The 15,409-nt window shown below is 43.9% G+C and overlaps 1 protein-coding gene and 1 long non-coding RNA gene across 4 annotated transcripts in view; one reads left to right on the top strand and one right to left on the bottom strand.

Annotated features, from left to right (window-relative positions):
* PRKN (parkin RBR E3 ubiquitin protein ligase) overlaps positions 1-15,409 on the top strand; it is a 1,284,475-nt gene that overhangs the window by 856,880 nt on the left and 412,186 nt on the right. The gene's annotated exons all lie outside the window — the stretch shown is intronic.
* On the bottom strand, positions 685-10,119 carry LOC116763623. Of its 2 annotated transcripts, none has more exons than XR_004352570.1 (2): positions 9,983-10,119; positions 685-988 (listed from the first exon to the last, which is right to left on the bottom strand). It is a non-coding gene; the product is annotated as an uncharacterized LOC116763623 (long non-coding RNA). The 2 variants fall into 2 exon arrangements; XR_004352571.1 differs by having other exon boundaries at positions 9,955-10,119.

Here is a 15,409-nt window from a genome sequence, read left to right on the forward strand (position 1 = left end):
AGACAGTAGCCCCATCTAGAGGTGGAACTTCATGGTTTTCCTTCTTTCTCATTTTGTTTTCCTCTTCCATGTTCATTCACACTATCCCATCAGTGGGAGGAAGGGGAACGTTCACAGATCTGCAGTCATGAGAATTATTCGTCATCCTCCCAGAGAAGCTGAGGGCTGTCTTAAGGAGAGGTGGACGCGTGTGAGGGGAGCAGGGGTGCCCGGGGGGGCTGCCCTAGAGTGTCACTGCCAGAGCGTTACCTGTGCTGAGAAATCAGCAGCAAGATGCCCCCTCGTTTAGTGCCCAGGCCGTGACGTAGAGCAGACGTGGATGAGCTTTATAGTGAGAGGCATCCCACGGCAGGGTGGGCGACGCAGGAGTGAGAGGCACGCAAACCCCAAATGCAGAGTGACGCCTTGTCAGTTTCACAGGTGCTGTCACAGACCTGGGCACCTCACCTGCCCCACTCACTTTACAGCCTGGCCTATTTGGAGGAGGGGACACCTGGCAGGAACGAGGTGGTGCTTCCGGCCTAGCATCCAACAGGACAGGGAATTTTCATTTCTTCCTACTTCCTCCCTTCCCTCTCGGTGAACTCACTCTTAGTTTTTGGTCCACGCGGAAATCCTGGAGAGGGATATGGTCGTTATAACCGTGTCTGGTTGTACGCTTAGAAAATCACAAGTTAGAATAACGAGGTTTAAAAAGCATCTGTTTATTAAAGAGGACCCTGTTTCATCTCTGTCCACGTGCACTGAACTCTTGTTCACGCTTTGCTTAGAGTGAGGTGATAAAATTGAAAACTGATTGCGTGTAGGAGGCCAGATTTAATCCAGGCCACTCAAGTTGACAATTTTAACTGAGTTATGTGTGGCAACTTCCCCTCATCCGGAGCGAGTGTTCCTGAGTGGAAGGCGTAACCAGATGAGGGAGCTCACTGTGACCGCTGGCATGACACAGCCTCATGTGCTTCTGGAGTATGGCAGGGCTCCTGGGACCCTGGGTGGGAATTAAAAAAAAAAAACGAGAATAACATTACACTCAGATGGAAAACACTGGGCTTAGGAGCTGAATGCACAGATGCAGCACTGCTGAAGGTGGCTGTGCAAGGGAAGCTACAGTCAAAGATCACACCAGGCAGAGTGAGCGCTTCTTCAGAGAGGAAGCCATTTATGAGCTAATAACTACCCCCTCCCCCCACTCAAAGACAAAATCCTGTTACCTTTGTGGCAAAATGCATTAAAAATACCAAGAGAACCCTTGCTGGGAAGTGATACCAAAACATATATTGGGCATTTAAGACAACTGGAAATGTGTCTGTGAGGGTGGCTTAAAGTCTCTGTATACTGGAAGCTGCAGGCCCTTTCTGTGAACTGTAACGATGACTCCCACCGCCCGTTAGTGTATCTGCAAAACCTCCTGACTCAGGAGGACAGAGGTCACCCCTGCCCAAGAAAAATCAAATAAAAAAGGCTTTTGTGTTCTAAGCTTAAAAGCTTGTTCTCCTAGCTGATAGAAACAGAATCTCTCTGATGCAGACCAAGGCAAAATGTTAAATTTCTGCCCAAGCCCCTCTCGGGTCCCTTCACCGGTGTTAACAATGGACGGAGCCCCAGAGGCCTCTCTTGACAAAGCCACTGTGCACACACGGGCCACGTTGCAGACACAGTGTGAGAGAAGCATTTTGCCGCTGCCAGTGTGCTGGGCCTTACATCACTGTCTATTAGTCTAAGCAGAATACAGCAGATTGTTTATTTTGGTTTAGCTGTGCTTCAGGCCGTAACATCAGCTGTAACTCCTTGAATGACAAATTCCAATGGCAATGTCACAGATTAAACAAGGGGAGGAAGATCCCAGGGAGCATGTCTCCGCACGGCGGGTGCAGCAGGCGTTGCTTCTGGATCTGTTTGCAAAATTATCCCTGGTCCAGGCAGCCCCTCCTTCACATATTAGAATCAGTTCCCTTTTACCTGCATTAATTAGTACTAGTCATCCCTTCGTACGGGTTAAACAAGCCAAGTCCCTAACTTCTTTGAAAATACTAATTCTAGATGATTCCTCCCTTTTCCTCAGAGCGTATTTGACTCTTTTCATATTTCACGCTTTAAAGAATTTGCAGAATTGTTAAATATCGTGAAGCTCCAAGGGTAAGAAAGAATTAGTGCAAATCAGGAAGTAGCAGGCGTAGGCTGGAGTGCCCTGTCCATGGGGGTCTCATGACGCCCAGTGAGTGTGGGCTAAGCCCCGTCTCCTGAGGGCGCCCACGTGTTTATTTGCTGCATGTTTAAATGTCACATAGCTCTGCAGGGCAGCTAGACCTGCAACCCCACTGCAAATCCTGGGGCGGGCCATGGTGTTTGGCACCCTGCTCGGAGTATGCTGCGAGTCAGCTGGGACACATGCCCCAGACGGTCGCCCAGGTCCCAGTGGGCCACCTCCACTGCCGCCAGCCCGAGAGGCAAAGCCTTGTAGCATCAGCTTCACACGCATTATCTGAAGCCCTTCAAACTGTCCTGCAAGAGGGTATCATTATCCTCATTTTCACGCGAGACTCCCTCTATCCCACATGTAGAGCAATTTGGGGAACGCACCGTCTGCAGAATAACATCGAGAGCTTCCAGCCAGCTTGTTTGAATGAGTGTTCGCATTTCTCAAGTAGAAGAATGATGGTAAAGAATCTCATCTCACTGAAGTTATTATTCACATTGAGCATCAGTTTATTACATTTTCCCAAACAAGTTATGGGTAAGAACCGTTGAAGAATCACAGTGTCTGATTTCCACTGGCTTTTTTGAGAGTGTGAAGATCGGGGTGGTGTACTCAGGGTTTTTTTTTTTCTTCCTGTAAATTAGGTGTGGTTCATTGTGGAGTCTGAGATGGTCTCACCCATCAGTTTTCTTGTGAGACTGTGTCCCAGCCTTCAGACAGCAAAGGAGGAAGGCGTTTTTCTGTTATCTGGCTATGCAGATCCACTTGGAGAGAAGTGCTTTGACAAACACTTTGCATTTATCCAGCATGTCTCTGCTTCTAAATCAGCGCCTAAATGTGTGTGGGCGCTAGAGAAAGCTTCCCTCTGACGCTGCCCGGAAAGGATGGAGGAGCTGAGTTGTGGCTAATCCCCACCCCCTACCTGTGTACCTGAGACCCAGCTACCCTGTGGCTCTTCTTACCCTTCTTTCACACTTCTTACAACGCAACTCTCTTGGTCGGGGTATTTTTTAACCACAATGTGCTTTTGCTCACCATCTTTTACTTTGATCATTTTAGAGGTCCGGAGTAGCATGTTTTCTAATTAATGGCTTTCCCATGGAATCAGAACCATGTCATAACCATGGCTTCAAAAATAAATAATGAATCATGAATTCCTTGAAGTTGTTAGGTTAACTCTGAAGTGCATGTCTACAATAAAGGACTCTATGTAAAGTTCTAGGAGACCAGAGTGCTCCCCAGCAGCCTGGTGGATGGGAGTTGAGCCGTCTCCCTCCTTCCAGCACACCTTACGCCCCGTACCTGTGATCGCAACAGGTATCAGTGGCTGCAGCCACTGCAGTAGATGCTAGCCTCCAAGTCAACTGCTTAATTATCCATAAAATGGGTCAGATGCTGCGGTCTCACCTAATTTCTCCACGTTGCTGTAACCAAACTCCTACCCCAGACTGCTCACTCCATCCCCAGTCAGCTGCCCAGAACCCATGGGGGTGTCAGAGAAGGCTGCTGCTGGGGAAAAGCTCTCACAGTATTAGAACCAAGGAAGGCAGATACGAAAAGGTCAGTATTTAGGACAGCAACAAAGTGCTAAGGGACCTAGACCAGCATTGGTTTAGAGACTAGACGTTTTAGGCAAAACCTTTTCGTTTGCATTTTTCTAGGCGAGCGTTGCACCTCACATTATTAGCAACCTAACTGATCTCAGTACAGCCTCATTCTCCTTTACAAGAGCCTTTCGGAAGGTATTAAGCATAAGGATTAGGAAGTAACTCAGCCTTCAGGGCAAATGCCTCCGCACAAGGAGAGTCATTTGGCCACACAGGAAACTGTATCTGTGGAGGGCCCACACAGAGACTCCAGGAATCGGGGGGCCCCTGAGGCAGGAGTGGTCTTGCCTCACGGGATTCTGGGCTTCCCTGGCTTGTAAGCCATTCCTGCCAAGTCAGTCGGAAAGGGGGGAGACTTGAGTCAGGGGGTCAGGCGACTCTATCTCGTTCATCCCTAAGCCCCTTATGTGGTGCCTCACTGGCCTCGTCTAGAATGAGGTAATTCTTATACACCACTCTGTGTGACCCCAGGCAAGTACATTCCTCTCACTAACCTTACGCGTGATTACCTAGCTGTGAAGTGGGGCAATAATAGTACCTCTTTTGGCTTCATTCGAAGCGAGTGGGTCTTGAAGGGGTGTGCATGGAAGGGTAGGGGATCCCCCGAGCCTGGGCATCCCCCCTCCCCGCCCCAAGCAAGACATTTGGCAACGTGTGAAGACATTTTAGGTTGTCACAATTGTGGGGCAGGGCAGCGTTGGCGTCTAGCGTGTGGAGACCAGGCAGGGCTGCTGCCGAGCGTCCTGGGCTACACGGACAGCCCTACAACAGAGAATCACACAGCTGGCCACACGTGTCGGCAGTGCTGAGCGAGAACCCCGTGCTGGGAGGTCGGCCGTTAATCTCTCCAAACTCACTGTGACTATAGAGCCCCGAGGAAGCTTAGGGATGTGCCTCTGTGCTATCCCCCCGCCATACGCGGCTCAGGTCTCAGCACCTGAAAAGCGGTGCTGTAATTCTCATTAATATACTTCCATTCGGTAAAGTATTAAGATATTAAAAAACTGTTGTTTCTCTGGGACCCCAGAAAGTTATTCCTACTTGGATTTTAAAACGCAGACATCTCTGATAAACATTTGCATGTCTTTGAGCTTGCACTTTTGCAAAAGTGGTCACCAGTTGAAAAGTTTCAGGAGTAAATAGTGTGGCACAGATGACTTGAAAAGGAAGGAACGTGTGACTGCAGTGATCTGACACTTTCTTGGGTGTTGTCCAGTGGTGACAGGTGAGTCCAACTGGTAACTAAGAAGCCAAGGAGATCCTTCATGGGAGAAACTTCAAATGGAGATGAACTCAAGATTGTCAGACAGCCATTGGACCCCAGAGAGTGGGGGACATTCTGAGGGAGATGCCCTGGGACCTCCGTGGCTCCCTGACAGGTCCTGTGTGGCCACAGCTGCTGCTACCAGAAGCCCTCCCAGCGGGGCTGTAGACCAGGGCAGCTGCAGGCCTCGTCTGTGATGGGAGAGGCAGCCACACATCCGCCCCCAGCCCTATCTGTTTCCCAACACTCCCACCCCCGTTATCCCCTTCCTCTATCCCATCCCCCTCCCCACTTCTCCACCACACCTGTCCCCCTCGCTTAGCTTCTGTTGCTTCAGGGCTCTGAGAAGGGTACCAGCTGACATTTACCTGTACACCACAATGAAAAGGATCCATCCACATTAGATTTCACTTCCACTTAAATTTGCCCCTCCTAAGACTAGAGAATCAGAGTCCACAAAACCTCAGAGAGGAAGAGAATGTCTGCTTTTCCTACACACTCAGCGCTCCCTCTCCAAGCCCTGGGGTTCAGAGCTGATTATTGTGAAATGCATTTCCCTGAAACTCACAGCTGATGTTACGAAAATCAGGAACCTCGATGGGGGCCTGGGATTTTTCTACTGTCAGTTGACATGTCAAGGTGGTTTTGTGAGCAGAATGCAGGACACCGATATTCTTCCCTTCTATCACTTCATGTTGCTGTTGAGCTGGATATGTGAGGAGGAAGCAGACGATCTGCGAGCAGCTGACGAGTCACATGTACTTAGAAATACATCTGGGCAAAAAACAGCTGCGCATCCAATAAACATCAGTCGGGTGATAGAGGCCGGTTCTTAATACGAAGCTCTTCTTTTTATTCCACTGTGTTTTGCTTTACTAATGCTGTAAGTGGAGGCTACAGGGCCCCTATGTGTTTCCCTAGTAACCTGAATCTGTCGATTAAAGCATCATCACTGATGAGGCTGTGTGGGTTCAGTGGTCCCGTGGGCCTGTGAGCGGCTCTTTCTTCCATCTGGCAGGACCGTGTTGCCATTACCAAGGAGCAAATGTTTGCTGCTAGTCAACAGGGAGCTGGATGCAAGTGAGATGAGCCAGGACCCAGGAGCCCGGCAGCCTGTGTTTCTCCCCGGCCTCTGCACACCATTGGCCTGATGAGCTGGGGACCAGGCCCTGAGTCACAGGGGACGGAGACTGTGGCCGCCTCTGTGTCAGGACTCATCCAGGGCCAATTTCTTTGTTCTCCTTGTTGAGCTGGACACGATTAGAAGGAGACTGTGGACAGAGCAAATAGAATCTCACACGAAGAAGTTTTCTGCAGACAGCAGAGAGACACTTAGGATTGAAGATGTCTCGTGTCAGGTAACAGTGTCCCAGGGAGACTTTGCCATTACTGGCATATGACAGACTAGGTGGCAGGGGAAGTGGTTCCAGGGAAGCCTGGGGACAAATCCTAGCACTTCTTCACTGTGGAGCATGATTTGGGGCAAATTGATTTTACCTCCTTGAGACTTACTTACCTCAGCCTGAAAATGGGCTAACAGAGTATGATTGCTCTGCAAGGTGTGTGAGAGAATCACAGGACAAAGACACGAATTAACCAAGCAGGGTGCCAGCACTTTCTCCTGCGTCTGACCCAGCGGAGGATACCAAGAGCAGTCGTTATCCGCAGCCCCGTGGGGATAAAAATCCCTGGTTTAAACGTGCCGTGTGAGGTGCATTCCCGTCCCAAGCCCTTGCATTGGCCTGTGTTGGCATTCAATGCTAAGTGGCGTAAAGGCTTACAGATTTGGGGGCCCCCAGATCCCAGTCCTGGAAGCTCTGACAGTCTCCCAAACGGATTCCTTGAGCTCCTGGAGCTGAGGGGCTGGGTTGCAGTTTGCTGGCCCCGAGGTGAGCCACGGGCGTCCTGCCCTCTAAGCTCTGGGTGAGAGGGAGCTAGCCCGGCTTTCCCCAGAGGCTGTGGCTGCCAGGGGCTTCCGGGGCCCTGGGGCCCACCTGGAAGGGGGAGCGGAACCTGCAGGACCCTTTCAGCCAAGGCCGCCTCGGACGTGAGCTCCGACTCCAGTTGTATCTGGCATCACTCACTTGTCTGATTGTCAGGCCGCTGCGAAAAAGGCAGGGAGCCCACATGTGAAAAGTGCCCAAAGCCCAGATTTGTAAAAAGGTCTCGGAGGGAAATAGGAAACTGTCACAAAAATCAGTGCCATCATTGGGATTGACATATATACACTAATATGTATAAAATGAGACCCTGCTGTATAAAAGAGTAAATAAAACTAAAAAAAAAAAAAAAAAAAAAATCAGTGCCATCGAAGCAGTTTGCTCCAAGGAGGGCCCGCAGGATCTGGTAGCCCGTGAGCGCCTGTGTGTGAAAGGCACGCACCTCGTCAGGGCTTCCTCTGTTACTGTTTCTCGTGCCGCTCCCAGCCCAGCAGGTAGAAGCAGCGGGTCAGGGAGAGGGGCTGAGATGCAGCACGTAGCAGTTCTGACAGGGGAGGGGCAGCTGAGGGAGGGAGGCCGGACAGCTCCGCAAACGACCCCTTTAGACAGAAGCACAGGGAGCGGGGCCCACTTGGCCGCTCCCAGGGGCCTGGCTGGGCCCAAGTTCATCACTGCTCAATCGGAGGTCCCTGAACTACATGAGTGTATCTGGGATACTCTCGGCAACAGGGGAGCATGTCAAAGATGTACTTAAAATACGTAAGGTTGAAAATGTTTGCAAGTTAAATCTTTACGTGGGTTCCTCTTTTTCTAAAAATAGCAGAAAACGAGAAAGTACTATGCTAAATTACTCTTAGTAAAGCCTTATTGTGACTTAGCTGACTACATTTCTCATTATTTGCGGAGAGGAACGGTGTCTGATGGCTCGCTTACTGCCCACGGTATTTTGCTGGTTACTCCGAGGTTGTGCGGTAAATAGGGTTTGTTTGAAAGGGAATCTTTCTACCTATTCCCGTCCTTACTCTTAAAACATGCAGTGAGAGATGACTTCTTCATTCCTAAAGTTCCCAAGCTTGTCCTTTTGTTACCTGGGGAAATATCACGGGAACAAAAACAATTTCGAGTTATTGAGCAGACCAGTGTGGTGTTCTAGAAAAGGAAGAAGGACTGAATAAACGTGGTAGTGATTAGTAACCCTGGTAAATAATTAGTAAATAATCTTGGTTGGAAACAGAATTCTGTTGTGCTTTGCTGATTTGAACAAATGGGCTGCAGTTTAAAATGGCAAATCAATTTAGATGAATCTGAGATGGAGCCCTAATTTCTAGTACAAATTGATTATATTTTTAAAACTCCAATGACACAGTAGATATATTTATTCTCTGAATACCTACCTGCACTGATAATTTGCTCAGGGTCTAAAAAAATGTGTCTTCCTACACTTTTCTGTCGATTACATTAAAATGCACCAGTTGGAGAACCTGGGCTCTTGCAGTGTCTGTGACCTGAGAGGAAAGTGCCATTTGCAAAGGACATCATTAGCGAGGTCTTCAGATTTGCTGCACCCCTTCAGTAACTTGTACTCACTGTGATTAAAGCGCGAGTGAGAGCAGTTGCGAAGGACCCTTGTTTTAGACGTGTTAATTATGGACACTGTTTGGCCATGGAGTGCATGTTAGTCAGGCGGACAGAATTCTGCAGTTTCTCTTATAGGTGTGGCTTATTACACAACCACAGTTCAGAGCGTACTCATCGTTAAGACCATCATTTGTCCCTAACTGGATGCAGCGCGGTGCCATCTTGTTGAATTATATTCCCGCACTCCAAACACAAATCAAAATCACACACTCCGTGAGATTTATATTTCCAGAGAGAGGGGAACATAAATCTTCCTGTTTGGGGAGGCCTATTTCAATCATGCATTTTTGCATTGCTTTCTCCTCTCAAACTCAGATCAGTGCGTTAGTTTCTACATGCCCCTGTGTTTAATTTCTACATGCCCCTGTGTTGTCAGAAAGGCTACCAAGCAAATGTATTTAATGTTTGGGGAAGGAAGTTGTGGGTTAAGGCTTATGCCAGATTCAATCTTTGTTTTGGCAGGATTTGAAAATGCGTATTGGCCATCTGTCTAGAATTGACTGGGTGAACAGGCAAGCTCGCCCTACTTCTGAGACAGGAGTGGCCACCACTTTTCATGGGAGAAAAATGACAGCAAATAAAACACGGGTGCAGACGTGCACAAAATGAACTGTTAGGAACCTTCACTCTTGCATTTGTACAGGAAAAGGTTTTCCGCAAGAATGAACAGAAATGCTTTATTTTTGCTATAAATACGTGTTTATAAATACGTGCTTTATCACAGCTTAACCCAAACTTTGCTTTATCAAAACAAAGTCTATTTTTATACTTTCATTCTCCAAGTTAATAATTTATTTTTAATACAGTATTCCTCTCTTTTAAAATGTATTTTTTTCTGCCTTTTAACTGAATTCCATTTATTGTTTTTATTTCTTGTGTGGGTTGGCCAAAAAGTTTGTTCGGGTCTTGTGTAACATCTTACAAACGAACTTTGTGGCCAACCCAATACAAGGTCATCTGACTGCTGTGTTTTGATGTGGATGAGCGTGGTAATGACAACAGCTGACAGTAATGAAAGCTTCCTACGTGCTAAATTGCCAGAACTTTTTCATTTTAGCCAAAGTCTTCTACAGACCAGAGCCTGAGGGGGGAAAAAAAATTATTCCTTATTTGGGAAGTGGAAGCTCAGAGTGGCTAGGGTAAAAAAATAAAGGGAATTGAGCAAGAAGACCTGCCGAGCCAGTCAGTGCATTCGTTCAGGCTACTTCACAGGAGCATAAAGAGACAGAGGGCTTTTGGGGAAAATTTGCAAGGAAAAAACCCACAACTTGGATATCCCTCAGAAGGCAGAAAGGAGGAGAAATTTACCTGCCAGCTTCCTCCTGTCTCCCATTACCTTTGATCAAGGTGTGCCCCACGCAGAGCTGAACCTCTTCCTACCCACCGTTTCCAGTTTGCATCCCCAGATTGTTTTGCAAAAGTCCATGCCCAGGAGATGATGACTTTTCATTCAAGCTCAGAAATGGAGAGGAAGCTTCAGGCTGAAAGGGCTCTTTGTGTGGGGCTGAGGGCCAGATATGCCAAAGACATTAACTCTGATTAAAGTTAAATTTCAAACCATTTAACCGGGACAGTCCCTGCAGAGGTGGCTAGGGTGGTAAACAGCCCGATCCAGAAGGTGTTTCGGAAATATGAGGGTGGCCAAGAAGGCCTGGGACGTCCGTAAGTAGAGACAGATTCAGGTTTTCTGGGATCTGAGATTATGCCATTTGGGGGGTCCTTTTTTAGAAAAAGAATACAAAATCATTTTATAGTTGAGAACAGGAAAATAAAGCCTAACAGATTACAAATTTTAAGAAGCCAACAGTCACCATAAAAATCACACTTTTGGAAAAGTGACCTTGTGTTTAGTAAACACCTGATACTCCGCTGTAATACTCTTCTTTCTACACTGTTCGGTTGCATACTCTTTGATGGCCTCTATATAGCAAGACTTTTGTAGTATCATTTTCTATAGAATGAATAGAAAGATAATCTAGCCTTTCCCCTTAGCATGGTTGATTAAAATTTATTTTTTATTATTGATGGTTTTGAAAGTAACTTTCAGTTTCACAACTTATTTTTGTAAAGATAAGACATTTTATGCTTGTTTTCAAATTTGAGAAAACCTCCAGTCATTTTCTTTCACATAAGGTCTGTAAGATTTCAGAGCATTCAAGTTTTCTGACATAGTGACTACTCTTAAATACTCCATACATTGAGAAAATTCATCAATAAATTTCAGTCTTCCTCATACTGGTATATTATGAGTTCAATGTTGTTTTTGTCAATGTTAGTATATCATGTCAAGTCAGCAAAACATGTCAGTCTTTTTGCATGATGGCCCTGTGATTATTCCTCTTCGTTAATTATCAAGTCATTGAAAAGCCTGTTCATTGCAGCGTATAGATATTTATTGATGAATAGAGTAGGAATTTGGTCAGTGGAATACAGTACTTGCTTCCTGAGGCCCTTTGCTAGACTGCGGCAGTTTGTGTGCTGCTCCATCCAGAGACCACATTTCTTCGGGTTAAGATGTTGTCGGATGCAGTAGGGCACGACCTGGTACATCGGGACGCGTAAAACATGCAGCTTCCTAGTTGGCAGGCACGTGCAGTGTAATCACGCTGCAGGTTTCTGCTCTTCAAACACAGGAATTCTATGTAAATTCTATGTAAATTCTATGTAAATTCTATGCCAAGTGCTTTCCTTTACAAAAGAAAAGAAAAAGCATCAGTGTTGCATTTATAATCATATAAAGTGCATTGTCAAGTGTATTCTTGTCCCAAAAGAACTTCCATTACGCACAGTATTGATGGGAATCAGTCTTCTGCTTATCATTGTACACGTCTGATGAGTGGAAGAAATATCCCCAGACTAGCTGTACCAGAGGGGGCACTAGAGTGGAAAGGGACACCTGTCCTAACCAACTGCTGTTCAAATATCTTTTCAAATTTCCAGAAATCCCTGGCCACGTGAGCACATTGCTAGATCCCCACTAGAGCCACGAAGGGGCCTATGCAAGTAAGGAGCCTTAAAGCTTTATCTTCAGTAACTGAACAGAAAATCTGCCTAGGCAGTGCATTAGGTGTGTGTCCCAATAGAGTGTGCTTCTCAGTATTTGTATCTAAGGAATGACGTGGGACTTACCAAATGTGGTTTTAATGCAATACCCTAAGAGTTTAAAATACTGAGATTTTGAGATTATTTTCCATTAAAACAAAGCTGTAATACTGTTCTTCTAGCCAATAGAAGCAAGAAGTTAGAGTTTTTTTCCTTTATTGAAAATGAGGAAAATATCTTCATCACCTAGGATAACTGTAACAGCAAATATATACATATAAACAGAAAGTTTGGGGAATTTTTCTTGTTTATTTGGGTTCCTCCTGATATCTGCAATGCACCTCCCAGCCACACACGCCCAAGCGTTGCCTTTGGATAAAAGTTGCACTGAGTAGTGAGTTATTAAAGTGATGTATGAATGAATGAATAAATGGATTTTATGTAATTTGTTTCATAATTTTCTGTTGGCAGGCAAAGAGTATTCTATCTATGTTTTGTAAAGAGCTTCATGTCAATAAGAAAAAAAACGAGAAAATCTGGCAAAGGATATTTTGTTAGTGAAGATTAGGTTAAATTGCAGATGATAGAAATTCCATAATAAAAGGGTCTTAAAAACACACAGACATTTAGTTCTCATTAAACAATGTCTAAATCGTCCAGGTCTGGTAAGGAGGCTTCTTAATCACTATCATGGTCTAAAACGTTTTACCCTCTATTTTTCTGCTCTAACATCTATAATATTTGTCTTTTACCAATGGCTCAAGATGGATGCTTAAGTTTCAGCTGTCTTATTCAAATTTCAATAAATAGGAAGGTGATTGCACTCTTTTTTAAAAAACACTTCCTGGAAGTAGCAAGGGTTTTTTTTGTTTGTTTGTTTTTTGTTTGTTTTTTCTTTTTTTCTTTTATTTGTATCCCATTGGCCAGTATTTAGGTCACATGACTATCCTTTTAAGGAGACTGGGAAATGTAATCTTCATCAAGTATGACCTTGTGTCCCATTAAAAATAGGGATGTTATTACTAAGAAAGACAAAGAGAATGAATATTAGGGAACAGTTAATGAATGGTCTCAGCTCCAGATATAAATAGGCCCTTCACAATAGAAATAATAAATGACCCAGCAACTTTAAAAGTCAACTCAGTAATTTTTTAAAACAAATTAAAATATTTCTTAATTCACAAAAATGAAACAGAAAGAAAATGTTCAGTCAGGGTTAAAGGGATATAGGTTCTCTCATGTACAGTTTTTGGAGGTGTAAAATAGTGGGGCCAGTTAGGAGGACAATTTGACAGTATCTGTGAAAACAAATGTACAATCCCTTTTTCCTAAAAATTACACTTCTATGTGTGTGTCCTAAATAAAGAGTTCAGAGAGAAGTGTACTAACCTGTTCAGGGCAGCATTATTTGTATCAGTGAGTCTGGTTAAAAAAATAAATGTTCTTTATCTTGGGGTGGGTTAAATTTCTGTATAGCTGTGGAATTATAACCAGACATTAATAAGAATGAAGATTATATACTGACTTGAAAAAATCTCCAAGACATATCAATATACACAGCATAATCACACTCACACTTTTTAAAGTTATATATTTAAATATATTCTACACTTCACACTGACATCAGTGGGTGTGGTGGAGGATTGGAAAGTGAGTAGATTATTGGGAATTTTGGTAATTGGGGACTTTTGCTTTTTGCTTCATATAATCTTTCAATATTTATATTTTTATCAATATATTTTCTCTTTAAAATTTTTTAAAGAGAAAATAAATCATTAATATTTTGGTATTTTTGTCCATATTTTTTACCTGCACAAACGTGTGTGTCTGTGTATAACTACGTGTCTGTGTTTGTGTACTGTTATATTAACAAGATAGAACCATGCCATATAGAGAGTTTTATATTCTGATGTTGATCTTAGTACAAGCATCATGCTAGGAGCATCTTTCAGAGTCATTTACGTTTCAAAAGGTTTATTTTAATGTTTTTCTATAGTATAGTGTATTTAAACTACAAATACTATATTATATTTAATAACTTCCAAGTCTTGTAAATATAAATTATTTGCAATTTTTAAAATTATTTATAGGGCTTCCCTGGTGGCGTAGTGGTTGAGAGTCTGCCTGCCGATGCAGGGGACACGGGTCCATGCCCCGGTCCGGGAGGATCCCGCATGCCGCGGAGCGGCTGGGCCCGTGAGCCATGGCCTCTGAGCCTGCGCGGCCGGAGCCTGTGCTCCGCGGCAGGAGAGGCCGCAGCGGTGAGAGGCCCGCGTACCGCAAAAAAAAAAAAAAAAATTATTTATAAATAATGTTGTGATGAACGTATTTACACACAGTGCCTCTCCCTATCTCGGATTGTTGTCATACGAGAGATTGCTAGAAGTAGAGTTGTGTTTTTAAAACTCTTGATATAAACCATATGACTAATTTGTTTTTCATAAAGATTTTGCTAGTTAATACTCTCACTAGCAGCGTATGACTGAGCCCATCTTACAAAGCTAACAGCCATTGAATTTATTTTTGAAAAGTTTATATATTTGATAGGCAAAATTATATCTTATTGATAAGTTTAAATTACTGTTAATAAGGTTGAACGAACAGTTTTGAGTATTTACTGGGAAAGATCTGTATATGTCATTGGGTTTCTTTCTGTAACTATATGATACTATTTTTTACTGAGTTATAAGAGCTCTTTATATATATCAGTGTTATTTGTTGTTCATATTTCTTCAACTTTTACTTACCTAGTTACTGTTTTTTTCATTTTTTTATTGAAGTGTAATTGGTGTACAGTATTATATAAGTTACAGGTGTACATCATAGTGATTCACAATTTTTAAAGGTTATATTCCATTAATAGTTACTACAAAATACTGGCTGTATTCCCTGTGTTGTACAATACGTCCTTGTAGCTTATTTACTTTATACGTAATAGGGTGTACCTCTTAATCCCCTACCCGTATTGTGCCCCTCCCCCATTCCCTCTCCCCACTGGTAATCACTAGTTTGTTCTCTATATCTGCGTATGTTTCTTTTTTGTTATACTCACTAATTTGTTTTATGTTTTAGATTCCACATATCATACAGTATTTTTCTTTCTCTGACTTATTTCACTTAGCATAATACCCTCTAAGTCCATTCATGTTGTTGCAAATGGCAAAGGTCCATTCTTTTTTATGGCTGAGTAGTATTCTATTATATATGTGTGTGTGTGTGTGTGTGTGTGTGTGTGTGTGTGTGTGTGTGTATAACACAGCTTCTTTAACCATTCTTCTGTTAATGGACACTTAGGTTGCTTCCATATACTGGCAATTGTTAATAATGCTGCCATGAACATTCGGGTGCATATACCTTTCGAATTACTGTTTTCATTTTTTTCAGATATATACCCAGGAGTAGAAATGCTGGGTCACATGGTAGTTCTATTTTGAGTTTTTTGAGAAACTTCCATACTGTTTTCCACAGTGGCTGCACCAATTTACATTCCCTCCCATAATGCACAAGGGCTCCCTTTCCTCCATACCCTCACCAACATTTGTTATTTGTGTTCTTTTTGATGATGGCCATTCTGACAGGTGTGAGGTGATATCCTGTGATTTTAATTTGCATTTCTCTGACGATTAATGATGTTGAGCATCTTTGCATGTGCCTGTTGGCCATCTGCAAATCCTCTTTGGAAAAATGTCTATTCAGGTCTTCTTCCCATTTTTTAATCAGG

The sequence above is a fragment of the Phocoena sinus genome, chromosome 12 (assembly GCF_008692025.1).
Source record: "Phocoena sinus isolate mPhoSin1 chromosome 12, mPhoSin1.pri, whole genome shotgun sequence".
Taxonomy (NCBI): Eukaryota; Metazoa; Chordata; class Mammalia; order Artiodactyla; family Phocoenidae; genus Phocoena; species Phocoena sinus.